Genomic DNA, 9,940 nt, shown 5'->3' on the forward strand with positions numbered 1-9,940 from the left:
GGGAGAGGGAGAAACAGACTCCTTGCTGAGCAGGGAGCTGCATATGGGGCTTAATTCCAGGGTCCTAGGATCATGACCTGAGCAGAAGGCAGACAGAAGCATAACCGACCGAACCACCCAGGAACCCCAAATTTTATTGTTATATTCTTTTCATGGAGATGGTAACCAGAAAGTAAGACTTACTGGTTAGAGCTCTTTCATTTTCAGAAATTATAATTTGATTTTATATTTGTTAATCGCAATGAATGGGGCAGGCAGCTTTTACAATTGTTGATTCTTTAGCCATTAGAACACTAGAGGTCACTGTAGCTAGTATTTGTGTCACTATTTCAATGATTTGGTTAAATCACTAGCAATTTTCTGTTTAATTTAAATAACTGAGTGTTTTAAAGGGAATCCCATCTTCCTGATGTGATAGAATAGTTTATACATCACTAGATATATATGCTCTTAGATAACTCTACCTATATTTTTTATTCCATTTTCAAAAGCAAATAATTTAAGAAAGGGAAATATACAAGACAGGTGAGAAATGCAAAAGTCTGTCCAAATTGGAAAGTATATGTTTTTATTTTGCTTTAGGTGTTCTTTGTCCTTCAACCAAGTCCCAATTTCAGTTTCTCGTATTGTTAGCCCGTGACAAAGTAAACTCCAGGTGACAGATGCCCATATTGCTTATATTCCTAATTGGTTAATTAAGGCCGGATACAATTGCAAGGCCTCAAGAAAAGATGTTTTGAGAAGGTAGAGGGCCCGAGATGCTGCTCCCTTGCCCGTCCATGTTATCATATTAATCAGGCAGGAAAACCTGTGATCTAAACGTTGTCTTGGAAACAGGTCTCCAGCCTCTTCAGTGGCTGTAGGAGACTCCCGTCTCACTGAAGTCAAACTGGGTCTGCTTCTTCAGCCTGTGCAGGCAGTGGGAGCAGAGGGCTTGGGTCTAATTGGTATTTATTGTTGCCATTGTTTTGCATTCCAGACCTTTGATAAACCTTTCCCAGCACAGCAAACCCATGGTTAACTCCACAGCAGTGAGGAAGCTATGGGAGCAGAACTGCAATTAACCTTCTTGGGCAAAACAGAACATAAAAAACCATGAGGTAGGCTTGCTTTTTGCAGATGTAATTTTTAATGACAGCTGGCAGGTGAAAAAATACACCTTAAAATGAGAACCTATTTGTGTTCATACACAATAGCCAGAGAAGAGACATTTACCTAAAAAAGGGCTAATTATTCATATTGAAGTGAAGAAGAAGAAGGAAGAATGTAAAAGACAAAATAGTTATAATTAAAAAGTAGGTTGTTTCTAATACTGGGATTCAAGCGTAAGTGTTGTCAGGTGGCTTCTTATTTAAGTGACAATGCTCAATGAGTACAAAAAACCTAACCCTTTTCTCAAAACTTTTTCCATGTTGTTATGTGTAAGAGGTGGTATTTATAATGGGAAATATTATGTCTTACGAAGCTGCAAATTCCAGGTAATTATCAGTGGGCAAGACACTTACTTGTTTTAAGCCTCAATTTCAGCATCTGAAAAATTCGAAGAGGTACCTTAACAGCCTGTAAGCTGAAAGCTCTGCCACATTATATTTTGAGACCCTTTGGGGCTCTAAGCTCTATGACTCTGTAATGCTTTGTAGCAGAACCTCTTCAGTAATTTATCCCTTAACAGATTGCTTCACATGCTAGTAATAACAGGAGGCTGAGGAAAGTTCATTAGAAGAAGATTAAGGGAAATGGAGAAGTCATGCTCTGAACCCAGAAAAGAACAGTGTTTGGAGGTAGAGGAAAGTGACCTGGTAGAGGTGACTGTTCGGGACCAGAGGCCAGGTAGAGGTAAAAAATAGAAGAAAACAGACCAGAAAAGGGACAAAGCCAAGGAGGAGTTCTTTTGCATGAATTTGCGAAGGAAACACATTTAAGAGGTGGAACAAGCTCTTAGACTTGTTGGTAGGAGGGGTTAGCCTAGCCTCCCTCCTGGTTCTTATCTGAGCAGTCCCCATGGTTGTGAATTGTCTGTGCGCAGTGCCTGTGGGTTCACTGGCGCTGCCGAATATGGAGGCTTAAAAATTTGAAAGGCAGATATATCTGCCCATCTTTATTCCAAAGCATTTTCCCTTCTCAGAAGCTGTGCTTTCAATTTAGAGGCTGCTGTGAAGGTCGAACCCTCAAGAGAGTCAAGGCAATGTTGTATGTGGGATATGGTTGAAACCTGGGCTGAGGCAGAGAAATTGTGATGATTCTGATGCAGTGAATCTCTGAGTGTCTGCCTGGAACCCCTGGGAGTTGCTGTTATTGTGGGCTCTCAGCTGGAATATATTCAGTACATTCAAGTTTTTTATTGTGTCAGTTTTTACTCCAAATTGCATGGCAGCTTCTGAATATTCTGGTATTAGCTTGTCCCCTGATGTTGTGGCTTTTTCCTTCTACTCTTTTCTAAATCTGAAACTATTAAACTATTAAGAGAAATGCTGTGTGGGATAAAGTCTTGCTCCTTTCTCTTCCTTGGCCATCTCTTCTCCCTCAAGTTTAGCCGTGTTACTGAAGATTCAGAAGTTCTTGGAAATTTTATCTTGGTACTTTCGTTACTTTAACTTGATTTTCTACACAAGGGAACTCCTCCTGGATTTGACCTCTACCTGTTTTTCATGTCATCTTTACATACATACCAGCTGTTAGGAGGTGGTGAAGAAGATTGGACAGTGGGCCTTGGCAGGGGATATTCAAAGCATCACTTTCTCCCCTTCTCCGAACTGTGCTGACATTCCCAGTGGCCGCTGGGGGGAGCCACATACCCACATTCTCTCAGACTTAACAGAGTCCCTTTTCAAGGAAGCTGAGATCATAGTCAGTTGCGGCCAATATGAAAAGTAAATTGTTTTAAATGCCTTTGGAAAAAAAGCAGCAATTCAAACTGACAAATTTATGGGTTTAAATTTGAATCAAATATTGTATTTGACTTTCTCCCTTTTTTTTTTTTTTTTTCTCTAGGGGATGTGGAAACTAATGAAAAAGGGACCGTATCTTAAAGGAAAAATGCATACTTGCAAAGCACTGCTTTCCTAGCTTCTTTTTCCATGCACTTCCCAGGTTGGTAGCTGTGAGGTGGTCAAAACTCCAAATATGTTTGTCTTGTTTAGGTTATAAGGCTCTGATGAGTTATTACAGATCCCAAATTGTCTAGAAAGATAGGACAAACAGCATTGAAGGGTGTATTTTTTTATTTCATTCTTCTTGTTTTGCATCTCTCAAGTGTCTAAATGAACCTATTTTTTAACAATATCTAAAAATAATCTTAAATCATAATGTCGAGAGAGTCTCTATAATGTGGGAAGCAGAAATATAAGTAGCAGAGATATCAAGGCTACTACCTCTGTATCAGTTTATATCAGTGACTCTTTTGTGTACTGTTGGAACACAGGCATACAAAACAACAACCACCACCCCCACCCACACACACAAACTGAGAAAGAGTAATGAAATTAAATAAAGAATGGCATATCATCTCAGGAACTGGGATTTATTTATTTTTTCTTTATTATTTATTTTATTTTATTTATTTTTTTGAAGATTTTATTTATTTATTTGACAGAGATCACAAATAGGCAGAGAGGCAGGCAGAGAGAGAGAGAGAGAGGAGGAAGCAGGCTCCCTGCTGAGCAGAGAGCCCGATGTGGGGCTCGATCCCAGGACCCTGAGATCATGACCTGAGCCAAAGGCAGAGGCTTAATCCACTGAACCACCCAGGCACCCCTGGGATTTATTTTAAATCTTTTTTGGAGGAAGAGGGTCAAATGTATATTGAGAAACCTTGGATGTAGGATTTAAGAAGGCTATAGACCCAGTGACTTCAAACCTCAATTAATGTGTTGCAGACATAGTGACCAGTGCCTCTGATACCCCTTAGCTTTGCTTATCTGTGAGGAGGACCCCTCATTTGATTAGACTGTGTCAGTAGTCTCTTCTTTTTCTCACCATGAATTTCACTGAGTTTCATAATCTTTATTTGGTTTCCATTTAACTTCAGTATAATCAGCTATCTCTTTGAAGAATAGTAACAAAAATTCCTAAAATTTTAAACAGATTAACACTATGCCAGATTTATGTGACCTATATATTAATGTTCATTATATTTGAAAAGACAGACTCTTCTATAGCAAAAAAATTTAAAATTAAACAGTATTATAATTTTGTGACCTAAAAGATCATCTCAAATAAACCTTTGTTTTTTCATGATTCAAAAGAAGAGTCATATCCATGTTTGTGGCCAGACTATTTTGGAAGAAAATTTAGTTATAGATGTGATTGGAAAATTAATTTTCACCACCATTATTAAGATACTGTTTTGTAAAGAAAGATACAGTATTGGCAGATTATTTTGAGGAAGTTGTTTTGTAGAAAATGAGCATTTGTTGAAGGTTTGCACTATATCAAACATTTTATATATATTTATTCATTTACTATTCTCAGTAACACAATAAAAATGCTATATATTTTACAGGTTAGGAAACTCAAGTGCAGATGTTAAATAATATATACAACTTTAAATGGTTAATATCAAAGACATAGTCAAAACAGTTCTCTGTGATACCAACATCTATTCTCTTAAGAAAAAATTTTCCCTTTTGCCCCAGTATTCTTAAGAAATAATTGACATACATCACCATAAAAGTTTAATGTATACAACATCATTATTGATTTGCATATATTGTGGAATGACTATCACAATAGCTTCAGCTTATATCCATTTTCTTGTATAGATACAATATAAAGAAAAGAAAGAAGAAATGAAAAAATTCTCCTTATGATAATTCTTAGAGATAATTCATCTCCTTCTGATGATTTACTCTGTTAACAACTTTTGTGTATATTATACCGTGGTATTACCTATAGTCATTATGTTGTATATTATATCCCAGTACTTATTTATCTTGCAACTGAAGGCTTGTACCTTTTGATCATTTTCCCCTGATTCTCCCTCCCTCTACTCTCTTTGGTAACCACAAGTCTGGTCTCTTTTTCTATGAATTAGGGTTTTTTTTTTTTCCTGTCTTTTTTTTTTTTTTTTAGATTCCACATAGAAGTGAGATCATCCAGTTAGTTATTTGTTGTTCTCTAACTTATTACACTTACTGTAATACCTTCAAGGTCCATTCATTTTTGTTACAAATGGTAGGATTTCCTTATCTCTTATGGCTGAATAATATCCCATTGAATATATATACCATAACTTTTTTATCTATTGATTGATAAACACTTTGGTTGGTTGTTTCCATGTTCTGGCTATTATAAATAATGCTCTATGAACATGTGGGCACAGATACCTTTTCAAGTCAGTGTTTTTCATACCTTTAGATATAATCCCAAAATGAAATTGCTGGATCATATGGCAGTTCTAATTTTTAATCTTTTTGAGTATCCTCCATACTGTATTCCATAGTGGCTGTACCAATTTACAATTCCATCAGCAGTGCAGGAGGATTCCTTTTTCTCCACATCCACACCAGCATTGTTATCTTTTGTCTTTTTGATGATGACCATTCTAATAGTCATTGTGGTTTTAATTTGTATTTCTCTAATTACTAGTGAGGTTGAGCATCTTTTCATAACTGTTGGCCTTATGTGTATTTTATTTGGAGAAATGTTTGAGTCCTTTTCCTGTATTTTGAATTGTCTTTATTCTTTTGTTCTGTTTTGTTTTGTTATTGAGTTGTTATGAGTTCTTTGTATTTTTTGGATATTAACCCTTACCAGATACAGGGTTTGAATATAATATTTCCTATTTTGTAGATTGTCTTTTCACTTTATTGATAGTATCTTTTGCTGTGTGGAAGCTTTTTAGTTTGATGCAGTACCATTTGCTTATTTTTTATTTTTATTGCTTGTGCTTTTGTTATTTTATACAAAAAAATTATTACCAAGACCCATGCCAGAGAGCTTTGTTCCTGTTTTCTTCTCAGAGTTTCTTCTAGGTGTTTACTGGTTTCAGGTCTTATATTTAAGTCTTTTATCCATTTCAAGTTATTTTTTGTGAGTGGTATAATATATGGGTCTAGCTTCCATTCTTTTATATGTGATTATCCAATTAAATACCATTGGAATCTTGATAGAGATTGCATTAAATCTACAGATGGTTTTTGGAAGTATTCATATTTTAACAACATTAATTCTTTTGATTCATGAACATGGGACACCTTTTCATTTATTTGCATCTTCTTCAGTTTGTTACATTAGTGTCTTATAGTTTTCAGCTTAGAGATCTTTTCCCTCCTTACTTAAATTCATTCCTAAGTGTTTTATCCTTTTTGATGCTGTTGTAAATGGGATTGGTTTCTTCATTTCATTTTTCAGAAATTTTGGTGTTAGTGTATAGAAATACCAGTGATTTTTGTATGTCAATTTTGTATCTTGCAAATTTACTGAATTCATTGATTAGATCTTTAAGTTTTTGAGTTGAGACTTTGGGATTTTCTATATATAAAATCATGTCATCTTCAAATCAGGCAATTTTAACTTTTTCCTTTATAATTCTGACACATTTTATTTCTTTTACTTGTCTGAATGCTATAGTTAGGACTTCCAATGCTATGTTGAACAGGATTGGTAGGTGTGGGGACCCTTGTCTTGTCCCTTAAAATAAAAGAAAAATTTTCATTCTTTCATTATTGAATATGATGCTCACTGTCAGCTTGTCATTTATGGCCTTTATTATATTGAGATATATTCCTTCAAGGCCTAATTTTTTAGAAGTTTTTTTTTTTATCATGAATCAATGTTGAATTTCATTGAGATAATCACATGATTATTTTCTTTCGTTCTATTAATGTCACATTGATGTGTTTGCTTATGTTGAGCCATCTATGCGTCATAGGGATAAATCCTACTTCGTCATGGTAAATGATCCTTTTAATTTCCTGCTGAATTTGATTTGCTCATATTTCATTAAGAATTTTTTTTCCTTTATTCATTAGGAATAATGACTGGTCTGCAGATATGTTTTTTTGTTGTGGGTGTTACTTTTTTTTTTCTCTTGCAGTGTCCTCTTCTGGTTTTGGTGTCAGAACAATGCTGTTCTTGTAAAATGAGTTTGGAAGTGTGCTTTCTTTTTTTATTTTTTGGAGGTGTTTGAGAAAGATTGATATTTATTATTCTTTAAGTGGTAAAATTCACCAGGGAAGCAATCTGGTCCTGGTTTTTCTTAATTGGGAGATTTTCGATTATTGATTCAACCTCCTTACTAGTAATTAGTATATTCAAATTTTCTATTTATTCCTGTTTAGTCATGCTAAGTAGTATATTTCTTTTTTTTTTAAGATGTTATTTATTAATGATAGAGAGAGCAAGAGAGGGAACACAAACATAAGGTAACTGGAGAGGGAGAAACAGGCTCCCTGCTGAGCAAGGAACCTGATACGAGGCTCCATCCCAGAACCCTGGGATCATGACCTGAGCTGAAGGCAGATGCTTAATAGTCATTAAGCCACCCAAGCACCCCAAGAAATATATTTCTAAGAATTTTTCCATTTTTCTAGGCCATCCAGATTGTCGGCATATTCTGAACATTTGAATCTCTGTGGTATCAGTTGAATGTCTCTTTTTTTTATTAATAATTTTGTTTATTTTGGTCCTTTGTTTTTGTTTTGCTTTGTTTTGTTTTGCTTGGTTAGTCTAGCTAAGGATTTGTCAATTTTATCTTCTCAAAGAATAAACTATTTGGTCAGTCTTTTTATTGTTTTTCTGTTCTCGATTTAATTTCTTTTCTAATATTTATTATTTCCTTTCTTCTGTTAAATTTGGGTTCACTTTGTTCTTTCCCTGTTTCTTAAGGCATCATTGGGTTGTTTATTTGGGATCTTTCTTTCTTCTTAGTGTAGAAGCTTATTATTATAAACTTCCTCCTTAGAACTGCTTTTACTACATCCCATAAATTCTGGCAAGTTGTGTTTCCATATTTGTTTATTTCAAGAAACTTTTTCATTTCTTCTTTGATCCATTGTTTGTACAAGAGAATATTGTTTAATTCTCCTGAGTTTGTAAATTTTCCAGTTTTCCTCATCTTCGGTTTTCTAAGATTTGTTTTGTGGTCTAATGTATGGTCTATCCTAGATAATGATTCATATATGCTTGAAAAAAATGTGTATTCGGCTGTTGTTGGATAACATGTTCTATATGTGTCTGCTGGTTCATTTGGTCTAAGGTATTATACAAATTTGTTGTTTGCTTGTTGATTATTTCTTGATAATTGTTGAGAGTGGGGTATTAAAGTCTCCAACTATTATTATATCATAGTTTATCTCTCCTTTGGCTCTTTAAGTTTTTGCTTTGTATATTTAGGTGCTCTGCTATTGGACACATAAATATTTGTAAATTTTATATCCTCTGGATGTGTTGATCCATTTATCAGTATATATAATCACCTTCTTTTTCTGTTTATACCATTTTTAGTTTTAAGTCTGTTTTGTCTGATATACATACAGTTACTCTTGCCTTTTGATGGTTACCATTTGCTTGAAATGTCTTTTTCTATTCCTTAACTTTCAGTCTATGTGTCTTTAATGCTAAAGTGAGCCTCTTATAGGAAGAATATTGTTAGATCTTGCTTTTTTTATTCCTTCAGCCATTCTCTATCTTTCGAATTGATAATTTGATCTGTTTACATTTAAGGTAATTATTGATAGTAAGGTACTATTGCCCTTATTTTCATTGTTTTCTGCTTGTTTTGTAGATCCGTTGTTCCTTGCTTCTTATACTGCTGTCATTTTAAAATGTGTTTTAATATCCTTTGATATCAGTGTGCTTTGACTTCTTTATAATGGTCTTTTGAGTAATTATTGTTAATATTTTTCTTGTAGTTAGTGTGAGGCTTATGTAAAATGTCTTAGGCCAGATGTGAATATTGCTGGGGTACAGATGTAGAGAGATGACTGTGGGGAGAACACGTCTCCACTGAGCACTTGTATTCAGCTCCTTCCTTTTCAACATAGAAGAAACTCACATCAATTCCCTGGACTCTAAAGGCTATTACAATGCCCCTATAATAAAAACCACTGGATCAGGGTCTGCAGGTTTCCTTATCATCTGATCAAGTACAGAAAGAATCATCTTGATGTCACAAATCTGCTACTTATCCCTTTAACATTCACCGTCAGGTTCCTTGGGCTAAACTCAGTCATCATATCTCAAGCTGTGATGATAAAGATTGTATTGAGCAGAATATTGTCAACCAAACCAGGAACCTTGGACAAGAAACTCTGGCTGAGAGCACATGGCAGTGTCCTCTTTGTAATGAAGACTGAGATAAAGGTCTGTGGGAACAGACTGGCACCCATTAGTCTTGGTCACAGCCAAATACTGTGGCAACAACAGTCCTGTAAGCAATATAGTTCTGGAACATAAGAGTAACCTGGCTTCAGGCATGTACATTCCCAAGTCTCTACTATATGTTCTGCCATGGAAAAACAATGGAAATGCACAGTAAGTGAATATCTATCTTATCAAATGCCAGACCCTAGAAGACTCTTGCTTCTTCCTGCTACCAGTGGGGTCTTCATTTTTTCTCTTGATCTAATTATAGAAAGATAAACTGTGATCTTTAAACTGAAAAAAAGTAAAAAAAAAAACACTTTAAACATTTGTAAGACTATTTGAAAATGATAACAGCCTAACTTCCATAGAATTATCATACTTTACACTTTTACTTCTCCCTCTCACATTTTAGGTTATTATTGTTTCAATTTTTTTTAATTTTTAAAAATTTAAAAATTTTTACATATTTTAAAATTTACATTTTTAAAAAAAATTTTATTTATTTATTTGTCAGAGAGAGGAAAGAGAAAGCACAAGCAGGGGGAGCAGCAGGCAGAAGGGGAAGCAGGCTCCCAGGCTCCCTGCTGAGCAAGGATCCCGATGAGGGACTCAATCCTAGGACCCTAGAATCATC

At 34.9% G+C, this 9,940-nt stretch overlaps 1 pseudogene across 1 annotated transcript; it reads left to right on the forward strand.

The window, feature by feature from the left end:
* Window positions 1-1,736: 1,736 nt before the first annotated feature.
* On the forward strand, window positions 1,737-9,527 carry LOC309863120 (gametocyte-specific factor 1 pseudogene; annotated as a pseudogene). The gene is made up of 3 exons: window positions 1,737-1,836; window positions 7,037-7,076; window positions 9,018-9,527. The product of its transcript is annotated as a gametocyte-specific factor 1 pseudogene (transcript).
* Window positions 9,528-9,940: the final 413 nt, after the last annotated feature.

This window comes from Mustela nivalis (assembly GCF_964662115.1).
Source record: "Mustela nivalis genome assembly, chromosome: 4".
Taxonomy (NCBI): Eukaryota; Metazoa; Chordata; class Mammalia; order Carnivora; family Mustelidae; genus Mustela; species Mustela nivalis.